At 45.4% G+C, this 20211-nt stretch overlaps 1 protein-coding gene and 2 long non-coding RNA genes across 4 annotated transcripts in view; 1 reads left to right on the plus strand and 2 right to left on the minus strand.

The window, feature by feature from the left end:
* The window catches only part of SPATS2L (spermatogenesis associated serine rich 2 like), a 64315-nt gene extending 47459 nt beyond the window's left edge, over nt 1-16856 (minus strand). Inside the window, exon 1 of one of the 2 annotated variants that reach the window (XM_083409491.1) lies at nt 16331-16856. The gene's annotated coding sequence lies outside the window, so the exon portion shown is untranslated. The remainder of the gene's footprint in view (nt 1-16330) is intronic. The other variant, XM_083409490.1, reaches the window with a different exon arrangement.
* LOC310665347 overlaps nt 1-20211 on the minus strand; it is a 122193-nt gene that overhangs the window by 51337 nt on the left and 50645 nt on the right. The window lies entirely within an intron of this gene.
* On the plus strand, nt 64-2137 carry LOC310665420. The gene is made up of 2 exons (XR_014505468.1): nt 64-591; nt 1948-2137. It is a non-coding gene; the product is annotated as an uncharacterized lncRNA (long non-coding RNA).

Below are 20211 nucleotides of genomic sequence, written 5' to 3' on the forward strand. Positions count from 1 at the left end.
CTGCCCGCTGCCTCCAACTCAGCTGCCCTACAGCAGACCCCACAGAGCATCCTGCCCCAGTTGGCCCCACCCCTGGGCACGGGGCACACACACAACCCCAGGCGCCCAATCGGCTTGCTCCGCCACTGCATCTTCATCAATGAAGTCACTGCTCCTTGAGCATTAGGTTTTTTTCCCCTCATCCCACACGCCTTCACAGTAAACACCATCAATCCATGACATAAGGATGTAAAGCTATAAATCACAACACATATAATTTGATGTCACAAATTGGTTTATTTTCTCCTGTCTAGCAATTTTTTAAAAAATAGCAAGCATTTTTAAAGCAGTGAAAGAGAAATAAGGCTGGTACAAATAAGATTTATCTGATATAAAAAGCCTCTTCCAGAACCGTAGCGTATATGTCATGTTCGATCAAATGAAATATAACTCCTTGAAAATAATAATAAATGGTTTCATATGGAACTTTCCTCTGTAATAAAATTACTCCCTTGACTGTTTTGTTCACTAGCTAAATGTTCCATGGCAGATCGTCAAAGAAAACACTGTAAGAAATAATGACTTAGGGGAGGGAAGAAGAAAGGAGTAAAGGTACTCTACACTTCAAATAATTTTTGGTAAATAGTAAACATTATAAAAGCAATTCTCCGGCCCAATCCGGAGTTACAGTGATGCCAACAGGATGTACAAATAACTGATAACAGAACTCCATGCTCTGCTAGGTTAGAGGCAAGGTATCTGTTGCACTCATGTGTAACAATAAGCTGGAACCTTAGCTTGATAAATTGTACTGTACATGAAAGAAGCCTTCAATCCTCCTTTGCATGGAAAGGCGGAGTCCCCCAGATCCCGGGCAGGCCCCGCCCCCGTCATGTGGAATAACGACTCAACTTTATTATATTTCAGATGTGGGTAGACCTTGGCTCAGGCATTGGGCGTTATCCCTCCCCAGTCCCTAGCTGGGGACCTAGAGAACATCAGGGTTATCCAGTGGGGGGGGGGATGGGCCGGCTCTGGAGAACATATGTTCAAGCAGAGATAGCCGCCCCCGTTACGCCGCCGCAAAACCTGCCAATGCAGGGGAATTTCTTTCCGGCCCTTTAACAGCGACCTTGACGTAGCAGCGCCCGCATACCTGTGAAGAAAAGTTAACCTGCAAAATAAGACTTAACTGAGGGTGGGTAGGGTGGGAGAAGCTCTGGAGCCAAGTGAGGATTCCCAGGTAAGATCCTCCCTCTGTTGTGTGGGCAGGTAGTCCCTCCCCTACCTGGCCTGGTCTCCTTGGCAAAGCTTCCCCCAAGCGGGATTGGACAACTGACTGAGGTAGGCAGAGACCTCCAGGTATCCCACCTGGGGGAAGGCGAAGCCAAGCCTGTGTTGATGGAGCCGCTCCAGATCCAGGGGCTGCGCGTGTCCACGCAAAGGGCGCCCCCCGTTTTATGCGGGGAGCGGTCATTCACACAGGTGGGTAAAAGCAAACCTGCAAAGACACAGGCTAGCGTCTTTGTTAGTGGGGTTGTGGTTTGCTCCCCACTAACAAGCCAGGATTCGTATGTCAAGACCAAACTCTGGTTGCCAGAGAGTCTTTGTCAGAGAGAAACAAACCATGATCCTAGGTTCAGCTATCCCTCCTCCTGGTTTGTTTACTTGCTCACACCAGATGAAGAAGCTAAGTAGGAACAATCCCAAATTTCTTGGCTTATTGTTATGTGCAAAGACAGAAAATTGGATATGGCACAATGTAAGTTATTGTCACTTTCGCAGAGTACCCATATTTCTTTGGTGTCATTATCCTCTCTGGTTAAACAGGTTTTGTAAATTTTTGAAGCACCGCAAAACTCTGTTAGCTAGTAGATAGTAGAACAAGTGCATACAGTCCGAACAACAATGCCTCTTTCATACCACCCTCAATACTGGGAAAAAACTATTCTCTTTCTCTAGCCCTAGGTACTTTCCCAAGCTTAACAATAAAAGACCAGGCTCAGTAACAGCTTCACAGTTCAAATCTTTTCACGAGCTGGTAGGTTATATATTTCAGCTGGGTTACATGCTCTGTGCTCAGATGGCACATATATAATTGCTTGCAAGTTGACAATGTCTGTCTGCCTGGAATTAAATATGTTTATCGAAAAGAAAAGAAGTTTAGGATATGTCTAGTGAGATTCAAGGTCTTTCTCCCAGGTGCAACAAATCCTAGATCCCTTGCACTCCAGCCACAGCAAACCTTTCCATACTTTCCTACACAATCAGGATATTTATTTTTTGTACACCAAGAGTCTATTTGCACACAGTCTGCATGCCTCCCTTCAAGGCATGTTGTTGTTGTTGTTGTTTAGTCATTCAGTCGTGTCCGACTCTTCGTGACCCCATGGACCAGAGCACGCCAGGCACTCCTGTCTTCCACTGCCTCCCGCAGTTTGGTCAGACTCATGCTGGTAGCTTCGAGAACACTGTCCAACCATCTCGTCCTCTGTTGTCCCCTTCTCCTTGTGCCCTCCATCTTTCCCAACATCAGGGTCTTTTCCAGGGAGTCTTCTCTTCTCATGAGGTGGCCAAAGTATTGGAGCCTCAGCTTCACAATCTGTCCTTCCAGTGAGCACTCAGGGCTGATTTCCTTAAGAATGGATAGGTTGGATCTTCTTGCAGTCCATGGGACTCTCAAGAGTCTCCTCCAGCACCATAATTCAAAAGCGTCAATTCTTCGGCAATCAGCCTTCTTTATGGTCCAGCTCTCACTTCCATACATCACTACTTCAAGGCATAGTTCATTGTATACCTGGGAAAATGCAATAACTCCCACAAGATACTCATTGCCTTTATAACCATAGTGTGACACATGGTGCTGTGGTTGGTACATGGAAATATTACTGCTAATACTAGTAGCCCTTCCCCCAAATCATCCCAGGGCAGCTTACAAAAATATCAGAATTAAAAACAAAATACTGAATCAATAAAAATCAGAAAACTGCCAAATTTTGTAACCGATCCTGTGAACAAGGACATAAGATTCCTACTGGCTTTCATTAGTTGTTCAAACATGTGGTGCCATTTTTCCTGCTTAAAAAAAGATACATGGATTTCACATTTCCAATACACTTTGTGGCTGTTCTGCCACAATTTCTGTGTGGGAATGGGATGAGGTAGTGTGATTTTTATTTAATTGTTTTTTTTAAGGCGGCAAACAGCAGAGAGGCTCCTTACACACAACTGCTGCAAGAGCAATTGAGGATGTTGATTGTAGGGCAGATGTGGCAATACCTTAAACTGCGGTTGAAGCGTATTTTGAATGATCATTCAAAAAGGACTTATGTGTTCCTACAGAGTCCAGAAAATGATCTGTTATGGCACAAAATGAGATAAAATGTTAGCTAGGAGTTATGCTCGGAATGTTGCAATACCGCATTAAGAAGAAGAAAAAGATTCTGACAGAGGTTTAATATTCTTTATATTTAATTTTGTTTGTATTGCATAATATTTCTGGACATAAACAGAAATAGTTTATTAGGTTTGCCTTTCTGTTTGTTTGAAAAATGTGCAAATGATCGTTTGAACAAGGAACGCGGGAAAGCTTGAAAGACCTGAAAGAATTACCGTAACGGGTAACAAGATTAATTAAACGTACTGTGTGCCCCACTCCTTATGGGTATCCATAGGAGAGTCATAATTTTTTAGGATCAAGCCAGTTTCAGTCCTTGGCAAAAGCAACTTAGTACAAGTATGGCTCACGTATTTTAAAAACTGCAATGGCCAGTTGTGATCTGTTTACTCTTAGCAGCTACCACCTGTATCTGTCAAAATGCTATTATTGTAAGTGAACGTTAGAAAGAATGATCCGAAGGACAGAAAGTCATCTCACAACTTAGAAAACATTGTTGTTGTTGATAGAATACACACAGCACTGTATTTGTCTGGAGAGTAAATAAAACATTTTGGCAACTTTGCCAAACTTTGCCAAACAATAAACAACTTGGGAGGAAATTGCAAAAAAAAACCCAACAACCATGTTATAGTCATTATGGGCATTGAACCACAAGCTTCAAAATTTACTATCTCATCGGTCTCTAGCAAGTCAGAACAATCAGCCATTTTATACTGAGTGTGATTAATGACCAGGGCCGGCCCCACCATGAAGCAAGGTGTGCTGACTGCCTCGGGCGGCAGGATCCACAAGGGCAGTAGATCTGGCCTCCAATGAATGCACTGTCTGCCGCTGTTGCAGCAAAAGCAAAAATGGCTGCAGAATGCTCCTTGGAGACTGGATCTGCCACCTCTTTGGCAATAGCACCCCATTCTGCCTCTACAGCAGCCTCTTGGAGAATAGGAGGAGCTGATGGTCTGCTCACACTCCTAGGGAGAAATGGCAGGGGCTGCCCTCTGGGGTCTCCCAGGCTCTGCACCCACCCAGCCGATTCAGAGTGAGTGCCTTTCTCCCCCATGACCAGGGCCATCTTAAGCATATCCGGCGCCATGGTGCAAAGCTCCCTCGGGTGGCCCCCCTGCTTTCCAGAGTTTTTTAGGGAGGACGGCGCTGCTGGCGGGGTTGGAGGAGGCGGGCAGTGGCCGGAGGGCAGTTCCTCCGGTGGGGAAGAGGCAGAGGCTGGACACAGCGCCTTCCGGCTCAGCTGGCCGCTTCGTGCTGCTGTGGCCATGGCAGATGGAGGCTCCGGGTGTGGCGCTGCTTCGGCGCGCTACGGCAGGCGAGGGCGGTGAGCGGGTGCTGGGAGGCACCGCGTCCAGCTTCCGCCTCTTCCCTGGTGCCCTCCAGAACTTGGCACCCTGGCACCCCACACCACTAGCCTCTATGGGTGTAGCAGGAACCCCCCCCCATCATTCAGTTTCTACAAACTTCACACACACTCACACACTACATACACTACGCTTCTGTTATAAATTCATAGAAAATCAACCATACATCGGATTTGCACTGTTCCACTTTTATTTTACTCCATGACTACAAAATGGGGGAGGTTTGATACAGGCCACCATAATCCCTTGAGCATACCAGCACCTCCACAGGAGCCCTGCCCAGTTGCTATGCCAACCCTGATGGTCTCAGACAGAAGACCATCAACAACACAACAGACTGCATACACGAGTGGATTCAACACAGACTATAACAAAAGAACAGTGATTGGATTCCCCCTCAGGGGGCAGGAAACTGCGACTACCTTTTGTCTTCTGAAAATGACTCATGGGGAGGGGGAGAAGGGAACCAGCCAGGTGACAGGACACTCAGGTTACCACCACAACTCCTCCCTCAACCCCTCCTTTCTGTGATGTATGCATGATGTTTCTGGGGGTGGGCTTGACCTACAGGATGGGAATTTCAAAAGTTTTTATAAGGCCTTGCACACCATTTTTCTGTGTCTTTCCTCTCTCCTGCAAGTGAGGGGAACACCCTGTTGCAACAGTTCAATAAAGGCCAAGCCTACAGGCTGCTGTTTTGCCCCAAGTTATCCTGGTAAGTGTCTTTGTTTTTGTCCAAGGGAGCCCTCGGATTTTTCCGGTAACATGAACACCTTTGATTCCTTCTTCAACTGTCAGGTAAGGTTGATTTGATTTCCCTTTGATTCCTTCTTCAACCATCAGGTAAATTTGATTTGATTTCCCCCTCCCTCGTTGCAGTTGTAGATCATTACTCACCCCCTTGTTCCCAGTGTAGGATTTTATTCTACACACCCACCCTTGTTCCCAATGCAGATCTTCCCTCAACCCTTGATCCCTGGTGAGGGGAGGAGTCGTTTTGTGGTGTGCCTCAGGTGGCAAAATGTCTTGGGCCAGCGCTGTTGATGACAGCTGGAATACCTCACATTTCTTTTACAAATGTGATTGCAACTTCAGCTCTCTCTCTCTCAACATTCCTTTGGCATTCCTCAATTTAGACTCCATTCTATTATGTTTTCAAATTAAGGTAAGTCTGCTCTGCTGCCTATTCTTCGTTGTTTGAAAAAGGCTGTCAAAGCTACAAACTGACTATTTCTGCTGTTCTGCCATCACTTTCTTGAGAACTGTCCCCAAAGGCTTTTTTTTTTTTTAATAAAAAGAGAATTAAACTGTACCTTGAAGTGAATACTGAAAGCAACCTTTGATGTCAGACTATGAATTTTACACTACTCTTTTAAACTGAAAAACGAATTGCTAATCAAACGAAATTCTAAAAGGAAAGAACAGGATGGAATGTACAAACAGCTTTATTTCTAGATAAAGGCTTCTTCTGATCACCCCCAATATCCTCCAGCCACACAGAGACCAATGTTACCCTTTGATTATCCTTATTAGTCCAAATGGGGACTAGCCAGATTATCGGTGGCACTGCACAAATACAGAGAAAACCAAGAAATGGTTGTAGCCATTTATACACTGTTTAACCTAAGAAGTTTCTGGTAACATGTGGTAGGGTTGCCATATTTCAAAAAGTGAAAATCTGGACAGAAAAGTTGTTGAGCTTTTTTGACTTTTACCCCAAAATTGAAGTGTTTTTGAGCTACTCTAAAGGGAAATTGTCAGAAATGACACTGATGACACGGGTTCCCGGACATTTCAGCGACTGCTGCCTAGGCACTGTACGGCAACCCTACATATGGACAGTGAGTGCAACCTTTTAGGCATCAGTTAAGGTGAAGGTAAAGGGACCCCTGACCATTAGGTCCAGTCGTGACCAACTCTGGGGTTGCGGTGCTCATCTCGCTTTATTGGCCGAGGGAGCCGGCGTACAGCTTCCGGGTCATGTGGCCAGCATAAGCCACTTCTGGCGAATCAGAGCAGCACACGGAAACGCCGTTTACCTTCCCGCCAGAGCGGTACCTATTTATCTACTTGCACTTGGACGTGCTTTCGAACTGCTAGGTGGGCAGGAGCAGGGACCGAGCAACAGGAGCTCACCCCGTCACGGGGATTCGAACCGCCGACCTTCTGATCGGCAAGTCCTAGGCTCTATGGTTTAATCCACAGCACCACCCGCATCTCACGGTGGCATTAGAAGTCTTGCCCTTGCAATGGTCTAACTGCAGCATTTTGCTTGGGGCTTCCAGTCCAGGCTTGGGCGTAGCCCCAGAGCGCATTGCAGTGCATTTCAAGGGACAGCGAGCATTTCCTATTTTACACATTTCATTTGTGTCTCAGCAAATGAAAGTGAATGCATTACACAGAGTAGTGTTTTGGATACTAAGACCCAGTTTTACTAAGGATACTAAGAAGCCACTGCAAAAATGGCACAATGGGTCGAAGGAGTTGCTGAGTCCAAACACAAATGGTTTGTTCTGTGGTAACGATGCAAACAACAAACATGCTATTCCAAGAAAGTAGCAATTTGCAACGAAAACGATGTAATATAACCTAGCAGATGTCGGCTCAAACCCCAAATCAACTACAGACCCATGTGAATTCCATTCACAGCACTATGTTTGGCCTTAGATTCCCATCTGCAAAATGTGAAGAGACTGCCTTCCTTAGAAGGATGCTGCGAGCGGATACAACAATTGTACAGCGCTCTGTACAGATAAAATCGTAATGAAATGCCATATATGCCTATATAACACACCCCTTGGAAGACTCAACTGATGAACTGTTACGTCTTACCCAAAGTTTTATATCTGATATTGAATCATTTTCAATAAGTAAAGCATCTTTTGGGCAAATCATAATTGCGGTAATAACTGACAGCTGGTAACATGCAATGCAGAAGTAGAATTCTTCCTAACAGTGCAGGAAAATGTACAATACCGCCAAGTTGTTAAGTACTGTAATTTAACTCAGGATGTCATTTCATGCAGAACAGCAAGTGAGTGGTTAAGAGGCCAACACATTCCTTTGAGAGGACACTCCCTTCTAGTTGGCACTTGTGTTTCAGGATAGCGTCTCAGCAATTTGCCTGTCTGTAATGTGCATATATTATATCCCATATAATAGGATAGGTCCCGTATCACCATTCATGGGCTACCCCTGCACTTTCAACGGTTAGCATTTGGGCTATTATCTGTCTGCCTCCTTTGCAACAGAGCCAGCATCCATAAATTGAGGGGAATTTCAGTTTCATGAGAGGAAGAGGGGATTTTGTTGAAAAGGGAAGCTTTGCTAGAAATAACACATACACTCAAAAAACCCATCAGCCTCATTTTGCCAAGTTAGCTGTTCTTCCTGTCTTTTGTGTGGATACTGTATAGAGGTTCCAAAATGTAGTCTGAGTGAAGACTCCTCCTTAGTTACAATGCTGTGCACTCCCTCTTTTACACACACACACACACACACACACACACACACACACTGCATTGACACGTCTACATGAAGGGTAAGCAAGAATATTTAGTTGTTGACTGTATAAAGAAAGATTGCAATAGGCTTTTATATGCCTGTTTTGCATGTCTTTCAGCATATGCTTATCCCGGCATTTTAGTTATTTGTTTTGTGGGACATCTCTTCTGCTGAATCTATACTGTTCTGTTCCATTTGGAACTCTTTTACTTGTTTCAGTCATTGTGTAATGGTTTCTTATGTTTTATAACTGCATATTATTTTCGTCAAATCTACCCTGGGACCTTATGGTGAAGGGTAGGTAAGGAGTCTTCTGAAATAAATATGTAAATGTTCCCTTGTAATGTCAGACTCTCCCTAACAAGAAATGGTGTGTTTTGTGTGGCGATGCCAGGTTTATGATATGCGCTACCCATCCACAGAGAGTTTTAGGCACCAACAATAGAGCTGGTTACTTTAGCAAGACGTCTTATGAAAATTATGTATTTTTATTATCTTCTTGTCCAATTGCCAATGTTGTAATCCTGATTCAATAAGGTATTTTGCTTTGATTTTATGTTATGCTGTTTTGGTTTCAACCAATATTTTGTACGCTGCATAGATATATTTTTATATGACTTGTGAAATGAAAACCACCACTGTATAATGTGTCATGTACTCCTAAAATTTCAGGCAATGGACAAGACCTGATATATTACTACGAAGCATCATTGTACTTCTTGGGTGATCTTACTGAGGTAGTGGAATGGATCCTAGACTTAATGCCAATCTGTGTGCTCGTCTGAGGCCTGCTGGTTATGAGGAGTGTGTTCCTGTAGAATATGAAAAACCCCATAGAAGAGTAAATGGGACCTGCAGCTGAACCTAAAATTTCCGAAAACTTGGAAATTCCTGGGTACTTTGTGGGTCTTCACCCATGCCCTTTTCCGACATGTAGATTATTTTCGCATAGAAAAAGTGCCAGGCATGAAGAAGCTCACAGCTAAGTCCCACTTGAAACCCAAGGAAAGTTAGTTATTAACTTACATCCCATTTTTGGCCCCACTGATTACATCTGTTTTTCTCCATATCCATGTAAGCGCCTGCCAACAGAGGATAACAATTCATGCATCTGACAGAATGGGCTCTAGCCATAAAAGCTCATGTCCCAATAAATCTGTGTAAGTCTTCAAGATAATGCAATACTCTCTGTTGTCCAAATCTCATTATTTTCAGTGGAACTAATAGTGCAATTGGAAGAAAGTCCCACTGTGTTGAGCGGGACTTACTCCCATGTAAGCGTCTTTAGGATTGCATGACTGACTGAACTGAGATCTTGCAGTGAAAGAGAGGGAAATGACTGTGCTACATCAGCTCAGTGGCTGATTCATGTCAACATCTCACTTCTAGCAGTGGGTAAATCTTAATGCTATAAAGGTAAAGGACCCCTGGATGGTTAAGTCCAGTCAAAGGTGACTATGGGGTTGCAGCGCTTGTCTCGCTTTCAGGCCGAGGGAGCGGGCGTTTGTCCACAGACACTTTTCTGGGTCATGTGGCCAGCATGACTTAACCACTTCTGGTGCAAGAGAATACCATGACAAAAAACCAGAGCGCACAGAAACGTTGTTTACCTTCCCGCCGCAGTGGTACCTATTTATCTACTTGCACTGGTGTGCTTTTGAACTGCTAGGTTGGCTGGAGCTGGGACAGAGCAATGGGAGCTCACTCCGTTATGCTGATTCGAACTGCTGATCTTCTGATCGGCAAGCCCAAATGGCTCAGTGGTTTAGACCACAGCGCCACACGCATCCTATATAATGCTATGAGAAGTCATACGACAACGGAGAAAGCTAATGGAGGGTTCCCATCAAGCATTTGACAATTTAGAGCATCCGGGAGCATGCTAAATATTAAGATGAATGGCCTGAACGTCCTAGCTAATAATAACTGTTGACAGCTGAAAGTTTGCTCTTCAACTTGAAACACTTTAAAATCTGTTGTACTTCTTATGAGGTCTAAAATTGTAGAGGGTCACCCAGTCCAATGCCCTGCAATGCAGGAATTTCAACTAAAGCAACCATGACAGATGGCCATCCAATCTCTGCTTAAAAACCTCCAAGGAAGGAGAGTCCACAATATACAGGGTTCCTCCCCAATGCAGAGAAGTCAATGGAGGGTAGACAACAGAAATCTGCTCAAGACCAACACATACTCAACAAATACATATTGGCCTAATTAGAGCTGGAAGATGGTCCAAGTATACAATATACTCAAGACCACTTTTTGGGAGAGTAGCTAGCCCATGCCAAACCTGAACAGCTTTACTCTCTTACAAAATTGAACAAAAATTCATCTTACATGTTTGAAAAGTCATTAATCCAAGATGCGGCACCAGCCACTTGCAGGGGGTGAAGGCTAAAAAGTCTAGTACAAACTACAGTATCCCAAGTCAGGGAAAGAAAGGAGCTTAAGATGGCACACAGTACATGGTTGTCTATTTCCATTCACTTTGAGGAGGTTTTGTTGATGATGACAGATGCTGTAAACTTATAACTTGGACCAAATTTGACTATGGTTGCTTATGACAAAATATTACAGTGGTACCCCGCAAGACGAATGCCTCGGAAGACGAAAAACCCGCTAGACGAAAGGGTTTTTCATTTTCTGAGGTGCTTCGCAAGACAGATTTTTCTAAGGGCTTGCTTCGCTAGACGAAACAGCCCTGCCTCACCTGTCATGGCGACGGTCACTGCACGCATGCACGCTCGCTTCCCCGCTCCTCCGGCTCCCTCCCACCTTCCTGCTGACGGCTCCTCCGGCTCCCTCCCACCTTCCGGCCGACCTTCTGGCTGCCTCGCGCCGCTGCCCACCACCCTCGCACGCTCCCCTCAGGAGCCGTTGCCGCCAGCAGCCAGCGCTGCAGCCGGAGTCGTGCTCCTGAGCCCCGCCGCCCTCCAGCAGCTGCGTCGCGCGGTGTCCACAAGGCGCGGGTGAGTCCAGGGACTGGCTGTGGCAGCTGCCCTGCTTCTCCCCACCCCTCCCCGCCGTGGTGCTTTGCAAGACGAAAAAACTCGCTCTACGAAAAAACTCGCGGAACGAATTAATTTTGTCTTGCGAGGCACCACTGTATTGCAGAATGATGGTTTGGAAACTGCTGGTTTTACCTGTATTATGATAAATGTGCGGTCATGCTTACTTACTTCCAGTCTGTTGAGATCCCAGCACCTGAAGGCAACATACACACAGAAGGGGAATCTATGCTAGCTGAGCTGGGGGGCTCACATATCATGCTTTCCGCTGGATTACACAAGGCCTTTAAAAAGTCATGTTGGGTCTGGGCACAGGAGAAGGGGCACAATAGCTCATCTCCATTGCTGGATGGGAGAGCGCAGCCCTGGAGCCAAGCCCCAGCTCCAAGCTGAGCAGCAAGGAAGAGGAGGACCAGGAAGGCGAAGGAACAAGGAATCCAGACTCCTTGCTGGGCTGGGAAGTGGGTCTTGGTTAAAAAATTGAGCTAAGCCCAGGCTCCAAGCTGAGCAGGGTGACACAGCAAAGGAGCAAATCTCCTTTCACCCCTATACTTTTTTGTGGGTTTCCAACTGTGTGAATTAAAAAAAAAATAGAGGTAACCATCTTATAGCAAAACTTGCACTTTTGAATAATAATGTTGCACACATATCTCCACTGAACACAATGTACCCGATTCCATTCTGAGTAAACAGGCATATGTTTGTGCTGCTAAACAGCCTGCCTGAATACACACAGACTCCTTACCGTTCCGTTTCCATCAGCACCAAACTCTCTCTTACAGGAACAGCTGCAATTACACCCCAGTTAGCAAGCTACATTTTAAACCCGCAATTGATGCAGACATTGTGCTTATGAAAGCTTTCTGTAACTAAGCTACTTAACCGAGTGACTTACAGCAGTAGTAATAATTATACTGATCATTTGGCACCCCAGACAAAAGTAGCTTTAAACAAGCCCTGGGATAGAGAATTCCCAACCGCCTCAGGTGCCCACTAAAGCCTTGTTGCCTGATCTCTGGAAGTCCAGCTCCAGATTTCACCAGGTGTTGCCAGCCTGTATACCTTTCCACAAGTTGCATCCCATTCTTTTACACCGGAGTGAAACATGTTCGCTAGATGGGCCCCATGCCTTAAAAAGGAATTTTAACATCATTTCTTTGGGAGGTCATCTTGACACCTCCTCTTATGCATTTTGTACCTATTCTCAAGGCTGTTTATTCTACTATTCTCAACAAATGTGTAGGAACATGAGAAGAGCTTCATCAGATCACAGCAAGGGTCCTTCTACTCCAGCATCCTGTTTTCTACAGTGGCAAGAAGACTCTTCTCATGTTCTCTTGATGTTGCTCCTAGCAACTGGTACTCAGAATCAAACCACCTCTGAAATCTGTCAACTGCATTTAAGTCATCCTATCTAGTAACTATTTATAGAATAATAAATTTGCCCACTTTCCAGTTCAAGCCATCTAAGCTACTGGCCACAACCTCAACTTGTGCTAGCTAATTTGATAGGTTCTCTGTGAAGAAGTACCGTATTTTTTGCTCTATAAGACTCACTTTTCCCCTCCTAAAAAGCAAGGGGAAATGTGTGTGCGTCTTATGGAGCGAATGCAGGCTGCGCAGCTATCACAGAAGCCAGAACAGCAAGAAGGATTGCTGCTTTCACTGCGCAGCGATCCCTCTTGCTGTTCTGGCTTATGAGATTCAGAATTCCCCCCCCCCCTTGTTTTCCTCTTCCAAAAACTAGGTGCGTCTTGTGGTCTGGTGCGTCTCATAGAGCAAAAAATACGGTACTTTCTTTTGTCTGCCTTGAATCTTCTGCCTATTGGTTTCTCTGGATCACTCAGAGTTCTGGTATTAAGAGAAAGGGAGAACATGAAAGACCATTGAAGTATGCTGGGCGGGGGGCGGGGGCGGATCAGGTTTAATTATTTTTAAAGTTTCAAACATAGTCTTGAAGACAGCTTTGTTTTCAGCCGGAACTCAGCAAAACTGTGTTCTGGGACCTCTCAGGTGGGCGCCATTGCCTTCTAAGTCACAGGGGTCAGCAGACTTTTTCAGCAAGGAGCCGGTCCACTGTACCTCAGACCTTGTAGGGGGTCAGACTATTTTTTTTGGGGGGGGTGAACGAATTCCTAAACCCCACAAATAACCCAGAGATGCATTTTAAATAAAAGGACACATTCTACTCATGTAAAAACATGCTGATTCCACGGCCGGATTTAGAAAGCGATCGAGCAGGATCCGGCCCCTAGGCCTTCAGTTTGCCTACCCATGTTCTAAGAGAACGAGGGAGGCATTCATGATGACTTCCAGAACCTCTTTTTCTAGAAAAATAGCACTGGTCTTGAAAGTAGGTGGGCAAAGCTTGATGAAATTGCAAAAGTTAGAAATTCTGAGTTGAGATTCCCAGTGGTCATGGGCGAAAGGCTTCAGTGACCATCTGAGAGGGCTGAGACAAAGTGAATTTGTGATTCCTTAGGCCAAGGTAGGAAAGCGTCATGGGTAGGTATGCAGGCAAGAATTTCTTCTCCCCCTTTTCTCTCACAGGGAGGGTTTTGCCCTTTGTCTGCCTTACATTTTCCAACCCCAGTATTCAGGCACCGTCACTGAATGATTTCCTCAACACCTGAGGATGGCTGACTTGGAAAGAGGTTGTGCTGAGTTTGCTTGGGCAGGGCCACGGCTCCAACAGAGGTCAGTCAAGAAGGAAAGGCCAGCTCCTTTGAAAGGTCAGGCAAGATGCACTAGTTTGTTGAGGGATCTGGTTTCTCAAGGGAGAAGCCAGTGGAGATAGTCAGTTTCTCCTACAGCTCCCCTACCTTTTTGCATCTTTCCCAGCAGACTTTCTAATTACTCTGCTGGGGTGGTTATTTGTGGATGAGCCTCACTGAATTCTTTTTTCTCTTTTGTCATGGACCACAAGGGCAGGCATCAAGCTGTAAAGGCTTGTATTTTCTCTTTGTGGGTCTGTCTCCTCCCACAAAGGTGAGACTTACAGCAACATATCTCTAGACAACCACTCAGTTTCCCTTAATTTCCTTAATTTTATGCAAGTTGCAGAATTCAGCTTTTCTTGATGCAGAATTTCAGGCTTTTTTCTTCTTTTAAGAACCGATAATACAGTGGTGCCTCGCAAGACGAAATTAATTCGTTCTGCGAGTTTTTTCGTCTTGTGAATTTTTTCGTCTTGCGAAGCACCACTGTGTATTGACGGTTTCCCATAGGAATGCATTGGCGGTTTTTTAAAAAAGGTGCAAGACGTTTTCGTCTTGCGAAGCAAGCCCATAGGGAAATCCGTCTTGCGAAGCAACTCAGAAAACGGAAAACTCTTTCGTCTTGCGAGTTTTTCGTCTTCCGAGGCATTCGTCTTGCGAGGTACCACTGTATTCCAAAAGACTTACAGCAACATCTCTCTAGACAACCATTCAGTTTTCCTTAATTTTCTGGAAGCTGCAGAATTCAGCTTTTCTTGATGCAGAATTTCAGGCTTTTTTCTTCTTCTAAGAACAGATAATACCCTGCATTTTATCAGCACTCATATATAATCGCTCACATATATTCATTCACATATTCTAATGGCTGGGTAGAACTTGGGATTGCAAGTGTTACAATGGTTTTTGCATGAGCAGGAAGGCAAGGAATGGGTTGTTGCCTATTTGCTATCTCTAAATGTGGGTAGCTGCACACTGGCAACCAAAATCTCTTTCCTCCTCTACCTCACCAAGGAAAGAACCAGCATTTACAATTGTGCAGGGAAAGAAAACCACTGCGATGATATGGAACAAAACTAATCCTGTTGCTGCCAGTAGACACAAAACGATCTGAAAATAGCAACGGCGATTTTTTGTGCTCTGCAAGGGAAGACGCTGAATGTGAACAGCGAAGCGCTGACTGAAACAGCAGTTAAAAAATAAAATAAAACGACAGAACCGCCGTGCAAACAGCTGCTACAGATCACTCACCTTTGCATCTGCCCATTAAATCTCAGCACATTTCTACAGCCACATTTGGGGGCAGTTCCTCCAGAGAATGCCATGCATCCTTTCTCGAAGAAACGAGCTGTGCTGCTGTCTCAGCACATTTTGTTTCATTTTTTCCCAGGGGCAGCCAGTACTACTGTCGCTTCTGAGTTTCACGGCGCCGCTCCAGTCATTCAGAATTAATATTTCCACAAAGCCATCCAACTTTAATACCGATATCCTTTAGAGACTTTTAGCAGGGGTGTGGGAGACAAGGGATGAGGGAGGGAGCCTGGGGAATGTGGTTTATATGTGACTCATACATAACATCTCCCCTTGCAGAGAGCCTTGGATTGCATCAGTACTGTACTATGTACTGTAAGACGAGCCTCAAAAACAAAACATGGGTCGGCAGCTCCCGTCTAGCTAGCTCATAACCAAGGACCCGATCCTGGGCTTCTGACGCCCCCCTGTGCTGGAATCCAAGGGGAGCGCTTGTGGAAGGAGTGCCAGGATCCAGTGGCGTAGCGTGGGGGGGGTGCAGAGGGGCCCGGCCGCACCGGGCGCAACATCTGGGGGGTAGGGTTAGGGGGCGAAAATCCACGGGATAGGGGGCGCAAATTACTTGCCTTGCCCCGGGTGCTGACAACCCACGCTACACCACTGCCAGGATCAGATCCCCGAGGCTGTTTATAGATTGGACAATGGCACGGGCGGGCTCCTTTCAACCTACACTTCCCTAAAGCTGCAATTCTATTTTCGTTTCTCCGGGCTGAAGAGCAACACTGCATTTGATTTGGGGGGGGGGTGGAGGAGAGAGAAAGAGAAACCGAGTTCCCTAACTGACCCCACAGCACCAGAAGCACATTTGGTCGTCCCCCCCCCCCAGTGTCACAAAATCGCCTTCCTAAATATGCGCGCCCTGGAAAGGCTGGGGAGGGGGCACTTTATTTTGTGGGGGGTTCTGGATCCTTCCAAGCATTCACGAGAAGACGGCAAGTCCCCACCCTGCTGCTCCCCCGTGTGTGTGTGTGGAGCCAAAGGCATTCCCCAAGTCGAGGCGCCATTGCGCCCCGGAGAGGCGCGCGAGAGACGCGCCGGGTGCCTTACCTCACAGACGCAGCCAATGGTCTGTTGTCGCCTGAGGCGTCGAGGTCCGGCCCGGGCAGGCTTCTTCTAAAAGGGAAAGGCTGCAGCTGCCGAGGTCGAGCGGGCGCCTTCTTCTTCTTCTTCTCCCTTCCTCGCCTCTGGCTCCCCTCAGAGAACTCGCTTGGCAGGCAAGCGGCGTCCTTTCCCCGCTCCAAGCTGCGTCTCCACGTCCAGCCAACTTTCCTCGCGCGCGCCCAGATACTCCCCCTACAGAGACACTCCCCTTCTCTCACACAATCTCTCTCTCCTCCTTCTCTCTTTCTTTCTTTCTACGCTCCCTTCTTTTTTTTTTAAAGCAATGCACAGGAAGGCGAAAGGCTCTCCTTCTACTCCACAACTACCAAATGACTTTACGGCTCCCCGCAGCAGCCGCCGCCGCTGGCGTTTCCTCGCTTTTGCGCGCCGAAATGCAGAACCTTGGCTCCCTTCTGCGTTCCCGTGCATTGCTAGCTTCTGCCTGGAATTGAGGAGGAGGTGTGTGTGTGTGAGAGAGAGAGGTGGAGAAAATGAGAGAGAAAAAGGAAGATCATGACAAGCCAAGGGGACATAGCCGGCATATTTTCTCGATGAGGCATTCCAGAGGGGGAAATAATATAGCGAGGAGTTTCTCACAGACGAGGCACACAGCCTAAAACACGTCTCCCCGCCTTCCAAACTGGATCCCGAGGGAAATGGCCCCACTTATTTCGTCAGATTTGAAGTCTTCGTTCCTCACAACTTGCCCTGGTTGCGAGATGCGATTTCTCCTGCGATTCTAGCACATTGGAGCAGACACCGAAGAGGCAAACGAGGAAAAAATAAATAGCGGGTTAGATGGGTGGCCATAGACTAGCCATAGACAGAGGGCAATAGTTCACTAAGTGACTCACTGAACTGCTTCAGAAGGATCCAATAATCTCCTCCTCAAACTATTTCCCCCCCCCCCCCATAAATAAGCCTCATAAATAAACTCCCTCCATCAGGACATGTAAACAAACCACACTTTATGTACTCAGATTGAATTATTTACCACATTCATCCATTCAAGGAGCTAAGAATCTCTCAGCAAATTGTCCATGAAGCAAACGGTGGTGCTGAAAGATTGTGACAGGTTTTTCTTTGGTTGGTTGCTTAACACCAGTAATTTCCATTTTCAAGTCCCGTTGTAGCTGCTAACTGATGGGCAAAATATGGGATTTTTTAAAAACTGGCTTCAGCAGAGCAATCCTATGCCAGTTTACTTAAAAGGAAGTTATATTGTGTTCAGTGGAGTTTTGCTCCCAGGTAAAATGTGCATAGCTTTTATTATTATTATTGTGCGGTATTTTGGAGCAATGCAATGTCAGCTCCATGGCAGTTTAAAACTACCTTGTTTCTTGTCCTTCGCTTCTGGTCATCTGAGGCTGAAACTATGACCCATAAAAAGCAGTGGGAGTTTTGCTACTAGCTTGAAAAGGAGCAGGATCCTGTTCCAACTGTGTGCTTAACCTTTCCCAATCTCTCTCTCTGTGTTTGCAACTGTAGTTCAGTTACATGTGGCATTTCTAACAATATTCTTAAGAAATGATCAAACAAAAGGATGCTTCATGCAGATATTTTCTAAGGAACAGTGCAGCTTACTTTACACATACATACAAAAACATGAATGCCAACAAGCATATTTGCAAGTGTGTGTGTATTAAAGAAAAACACTTGGTAAAGAAGAAACAGAGGAGATTGCCTCTCTATTAGTTAGAGTTAGGGAACTAACTCAGGCAACTGATTTGGAGGCCCCTAAATCCCAAATTGTAATCACTGTGCCAAAATGAAATAGTTTCCCCTTTAAAGAGCTGCGTGGAGCGTGTGTGCGGCTCTTTGGGGGCTTTTCCCCGAGGAGGGAGAAGGGCCGCACACTCTGTCCCTCCCCCCACCTCCCAGAAAAGCCCCCAAGTGCTGCACTCCCTTTAAAGAGCGCGTGGCTCTTGTGGGAGGTGGGGGGAAAGCCAGGAGGCTTGCTTTCCCTGAAGCCAGGAGGGCAAGAGGGATCAGTGCGCACCGATCCCTCTTGCTCTCCTGGCTTCAGGGATAGCCCCGCAAAGCCTCCTGAGCGAAGATGGAGGAGTGCTCCCTCTTAGCTCAGGATGCTTTGCATTGCATCTCTTGTTTTCCTCCCCTAAAAACTAGGTGCGTCTTATGGTCCGGTGCGTCTAATAGAGCGAAAAATACGGCAAACCATAAATCCTGAAGACACCACACCCTTGACTGTGCCTCATTTTGAAAAGGAAAAACAAACCCTGGAGTTTTGCACTGCTGGGAGATTGGGGTGTCATGCAACAATACCACACCCTAGCTTTTGGTTTAGTGTGAAATGCATATGCAAACTAAGAACCCGTGCTCAGGAGAGTGTACAAAGGGTTTCCCATTTTGTTCTTAAAGCAATCTATGGGGAAAAGGTTAAAATGAGACAGTGCTTTCTGGTGGCTTTCCACTGTGTGCATCATACTCACAATGGAGACTTGAGCTCTGATCCACTATGTTATGTGGGCTGTCATTTGTATCTTCTTTCATATGACTGGCATACAATCTAGTAGGGATAAAGCAGGCATAGGCAAATTCAGCCCTCCAGATGTTTTTTGGGACTACAATTCCCATCATCCCTGACAACTGGTCCTGCTAGCTATGGATCATGGGAGTTGTAGTCCCAAGACATCTGGAGGGCCGAGTTTGCCTATGCCTGGGATAAAGTATCAAAATAAATGTTGCGTGCAACTTCTGAATTTTCTAAACATACATTTTGAATTTCTGGGATCTAAGTTCTTTTCTAGTTACAAAGTTCAAACATGCGTCTTATATTATGCAGCGCGGTGGGGATTTTGGGAATCACTGAGGATTCTTATAGAATAAAGCTGTTATTGCAAACCAGCTGGGAAAACAGGATTCAACAAAAGACTCGGACAAAGGTCTTGGAGCGGAATGTAGCTATAAGATAAAAGGCTATAAAAGATTTACAAATTATATCTGGATGTGGGAAAGTGAAGAGAAAAATCTGGAAAGTGTGCAAAAAAGTGTCCTGCTGTTTAGTTCATACATCAAATGTTTATGTTCAGCCAAAGTTCAGTTAGCTTATTTTTCCATTTGATTCAAAGACTGCATAAGAACTGGTGTGGGTGTATAGCACATGCATTTCTGTACTGTATTAAGAAAGTAAATGCTAAAGCATATCAGGATACTGTCCAAGAATTTATGTATCATTTGTACTTATCTAAAATATTTAGTTTTTGTGTTAACAATTTTCCAACTTCAGCCATAGCTCCAAAGTTGGTTTTGCAGTCTGTAGTCATTTGGTTCACGTGATAGGAAACATTTTTCATTTGATCCAATGCTACTTTTGTCTGCCAGGAAAAGTCCAAATATCCAGAGATGCCAGAACACCATAAAGGTAATTTAATAAAAACCCACTTCTCCTTTATGGAGAACTACATAGTTATGTGGCAATGCATATAACAGCATCCCAGTGCCGTTTTTTGTTAAAGAGCAAAGCAAATTTGGGAAGGGAGAAATCTATAGAAGAGACATGGCAGGAGGGGTAGCTTCAGATGTTGCCAGTGAACACAGGCAAGCTACAAAAACGATGAGTTCAATCTAAAACCTCTAAAAATAATACTCATTTTAACATCTTTTCATAGGAGTTCAGCATAAATCAGGGTCACTTCTTAACTGCCCACACATAAATAATTAAATGATAAAATCATCCCTTAGAAAAGATCCGTATCTTTTCATAACTGAATGCAGCTGCTGGCAATCTGGCCAAATCTCTCTATCCACACATTTTCCTACCCTAAAAATAGCCTATACAGATGACATTTATGTGCTCTTTCACAGCA

Source organism: Podarcis tiliguerta (genome assembly GCF_965153285.1).
Source record: "Podarcis tiliguerta genome assembly, chromosome: 1".
In the NCBI taxonomy this organism is placed as follows: Eukaryota; Metazoa; Chordata; class Lepidosauria; order Squamata; family Lacertidae; genus Podarcis; species Podarcis tiliguerta.